Raw genomic sequence first — 4,679 nt, 5'->3', positions numbered from 1 at the left:
CCTACTAGAAGGTAACTCACCTCAATGTCGTGCAGTGTCTCAACTATCCTCGGTGCACAAGTCGAATTCCTACGACTCCTCGATCCCTACACGACAACCTCCAAGTCAGCACAAATCACATACAACCCTAAACAGGGTCATTCCAAGTTCAGTCAAAGTCAACACTGGTCATAGTCAACATTCAGTTGACCTGACTCGCCGAGTTGGCCTACCAACTCGTCGAGTCAATGCTTCACTAAACCCACACAAAAACCCGGCTCCACTCGTTGAGTCTAGCGAAACTCGACAGGTTCTCCTTTAGTCATAACATCAGGACCATAATCATCCGACTCGTTGAGTTCCTTCTTGAACTCGTCGAGTTCATCTCCAACTTAAGAACTTGCCAGCCTATGACTCGCCGAGTTGTATGAATAACTCGTCGAGTCTATCTTCCAAGATTGGGAGATTGCTATGGACTCGCCAAGTCCCATGGCTTCCAGGTCCCTTTTCGCGTCTAAACCCACAAAGGACTTCCTTCCTATTATTTACCCATTCACAGGAAGGGTTTGGTGTACAATGGTCAGCGACTCGTCGAGTGCCAAGAACAACTCGCCGAGTCCAATCTTGACCAACTCCATACAGTCGATTTAGATGAGGTCTAACACACCAAAACCATAGATCTGGCCTCCTAATGTCCATTTTATACGTAAAGTTCCAAACTTGATGCACATGCATGGGGGTTTTTAGCTCAAAATCTATATAAAGTGTCCTACAATGTGCATGGGGCTCTCATGGCCCTAAAGTTGGCACCTTTATGCCATGAGACCCCTCTTAAGGCCTAGATCTGAAGCTAGAGTCCACATAACACTGCTTAAATCCGAAAATGTCTTGAAAAGCCGTAAATGCACCCAAGATCCACATACTAAAGATGAATAACCAAATGAAAGACCAAAGCAGGAGCATTTTACCTTGATTAAGATGAAAATGGAATGAGATTTCTGGATCTACAAGCCCCAAGTCGGATACTCAAACTCCTCTTCTTCCTTCCAAGCTTCACAAGTCAACAAAAGCACCAAAATGGCCTTAACACACACACACATACGGCTAGGGTTTCGATATGCAGCTCAAGGAAAGTGTTAGGGACAATGGAGGCCGAGTTAAGGTGTTTATAAAGGGTGCAAACCCTCATATTAGGGTTTTTGTCCAGACAACACGAACTCGTCGAGTCCAATTTCTGACTCACCGAGTCAGCCACTTGATTCCCGGGTCCAATTCGCTTCTACTTGACGAGTTGGGCCACCAACTCGCCGAGTCCCAGGCGAAAATGCAAAATGCTTAATTTAAAATACGTACCAGGAACCAGGTGTTACAAATCTCCCCCACTTATTTTAGACTTCACCCTCGAAGTCTGCTACTCGATCATGAAACAACTCGGGGTAATGTTCCATCATCTCGCCCACCGGCTCCCAAGTCCACTCCAAGCCCTTTCAGTGTTGCCACTGAACCTTAACCAACTCCACTCTCTTGTTCCTCAGATCCTTTGACTTCCTATCCAGGATCTCCACTGGCCGCTCGATGTAGTTCAGGTTGTCGTCAACCTGAATGTCCTCTAAAGGCACTACCGCCGAATCATCCACATAACATTTCCGCAACTGGGAAACATGAAAGGTATTATCAATCTGACTGAGTTCGGCTGGCAGATCCAGCCTATATGTCACCTTGCCCACCCGGGCTACAACCCTGAAAGGTCCAATATACCTAGGGCCTAGCTTTCCCCGCTTCCTGGATCGAATGAAACCCTTCCAAGGTGACACCTTCAGGAGGACCATATCCCCGACCTGAAATTCCAAGTCGGATCGGCGCTTGTCGGCATAACTTTTCTGCCGACTATGAGCAGTCTGAAGCCTGATCTGGACCAGCTGGATCCTCTCTGTAGTCTGGAGTACTACTTCGGTACTCCCCATAACCCTCTGACCAACCTCACCCCAACATATCGGGGTCCTGCACTTCCTCCCGTACAACGTCTCGAAGGGAGGACGGTCAATACTCGCGTGATAGTTGTTGTTGTACGAGAACTCAGCCAAAGGAAGGTAAGTATCCCAACTACCTCCAAAGTCTAAGACACACGCCCACAACATATCCTCCAAGGTCCGGATGGTCCGCTCACTCTGTCCATCTGTTTGCGGGTGAAAAGCGATGCTAAAATGCAGACGAGTTCCTAGCTTGTCATGGAACTTCTTCCAGAACCTGGAAGTAAACCGAACATCTGTGTCCGAAATCAACAATACTGGCACCCGGTGCCGCGCCACCGCCTCCCTGATATAAATGTTGACCAACTTTTCGGCCGAAATACTTTCCTGAATCGGGATACAATGGGCGCTCTTGGTCAATCGATCGACGATGACCCAGATCGAATCCGCTCCCCGCGCGGTCCTGGGAAGCTTTGTGATAAAATCCATCGTGATGTCTTCTTATTTCCACAGCGAAATGTCCAACGGCTGCATCTTGCCATGAGGTCTCTGATGCTTGGCCTTGACCTTCCTGCAGGTCAAGCACCGCTCTACGTACCATGCCACTTCCCGCTTCATGCAGGGCCACCAATAACCCAGACAAAGATCCCTATACATCTTCGTCGCCCCGGGGTGAATGGAGAATCGAGATTTGTGCACCTCCTCCATCAATACCTGGTGCTCACCCCCATGATATGGGACCCACACCCTACGGTGAAGAGTCAACAACCCCCGATTGTCATAGTCAAAGGAGGAAACCTAACCCACAGTCCGCTCGCTCTTCCGATGTTCCTCCTTCATGGCCTCCTGCTGGGCCTCCCGAATCCGCTCCAACAGCGGATTCACCACTGTCATCCTCAGACAGATATCACTGATCGCCGCTGCCTTGCGGCTAAGCACGTCGGCCACCACATTGGCCTTCCCCGGGTGGTAACGGATCTCGCAATCGTAATCCTTTACCACATCAAGCCACCGACGCTGCCTCATATTCAGATTTGGCTGGTCTATGAGATACCTCAGGCTCTTGTGGTCCGTGTAAATCGTACAACGAACCCCATAGAGGTAATGGCGCCAAATTCTGAGGGCGAACACGACAACCCCCAGCTCCAAATCATGCGTTGGGTAATTCGCCTCGTGAGGCTTCAGCTCCCTTGACGCGTAGGCGATGACATGCCCTCTCTGCATCAGAACTGTGCCCAAACCTGATATGGATGCATCAAAATATACCACAAAATCCTCCATGCCCTCTGGCAGGGCTAATATTGGCGCCTCGCACAATCTCTGTCTCAGAGTCTCGAATGCGGCCTGCTGCTCAGCCCCCCAACAAAAAAACACGACTTTCCTCGTTAGCCTGGTCAGGGGTAAGACTATCTTGGAGAAATCCTAGATGAATCTCCGATAGTAGCCGACTAATCCTAGGAAACTCCAAATCTCAGATGGAGACTTCAGAACTTCCCATCTCATCATGGCCTCTACTTTGGCCGGGTCCATTGAATTCCATCCTGGCTGATGAGGTGCCCAAGGAATTGCACCTCGCGCAACCAGAACTCACACTTGGAGAACTTAGCAAACAAGTTCTCCCTCCTCAAAGTCTCCAGAACCTCCCGCAGATGCTCTTCGTGCTCCTCCTACGTCTTAGAGTAAAACAAGATGTCATCAATAAACACTATCATAGACCGGTCTAACATCGGTCTACACACATGGTTCATGAGATCCATGAATGCGGCAGGAGCATTGGTGAGACCAAAAGGCATCACCACGAACTCATAGTTGCCATAGCGTGTATGGAACGTCATCTTCTGTACATCCTATTATCTAACCCTCATCTGATGATATCCTGAGTGCATGTAAATCTTGGAGAACCAAGATGCTCCCTGTAACTGGTCAAAGAGGTCATCAATCCTCAGGAGTGGGTAACGGTTCTTCACCGTTACCTTATTCAGCTCCCGGTAATCTATACACATCTGATGCGACCCGTCCTTCTTCTTCACAAACAAAATCGGGGCTCCCCAGGGAGAACTACTCGGTCTAATGAATCCTTTGTCTAACACCTTATGCAGCTGTATAGACAACTCCTGCATCTCAGGAGGAGCCAGCCGATACAGTGCCTTGGCTATCGGAGCCGCACCGGGGACTAGGTCGATCCTGAGTTCCACCTGCCTCTTCGGAGGTATCCCAGGCAACTCCTCGGGGAATACGTCCGTAAACACACGCACCACGGGCACATCGCCCACCGTCGCCTTACCCGGCTCCCAAGTTTCCATAACATAGGCGACATATCTTGCGCAACCCTGTTGAAGGTAACGCCTAGCCCTCGCTGCTGAACATACTGCTGGTCCTTGTTGTGGCCTCTCGCCCTGAACTACCAACTCTCCCCCACTTGGGGTCCTGATCCGAACCAGCTGCTGCGCGCAATCTATCACTGCCCCATTGGGGCTCAACCAATCCATGCCTATAATCACCTTGTTCCCCCTCAACGGAATATGAACTAGGTCTACCAGGTAATGCTCCTCGAATAGCCTCAAGACACAGTCTCGATAGACCTCCGATGCTCGCACCGACCGGTCGTCTGCAATCTCGACCTCTAGAGGGCAATCCAACATGCCCGAAGACTCCGAAAAGTTCTTGCTAAGCACAAGAGAGACAAAAGATCGGGTGGCACCCGAATCAAACAACACCTGAACTGGGATT

The sequence above is a fragment of the Lactuca sativa genome, chromosome 6 (genome assembly GCF_002870075.4).
Source record: "Lactuca sativa cultivar Salinas chromosome 6, Lsat_Salinas_v11, whole genome shotgun sequence".
In the NCBI taxonomy this organism is placed as follows: domain Eukaryota; kingdom Viridiplantae; phylum Streptophyta; class Magnoliopsida; order Asterales; family Asteraceae; genus Lactuca; species Lactuca sativa.
This window is presented reverse-complemented; position numbering follows the sequence as displayed.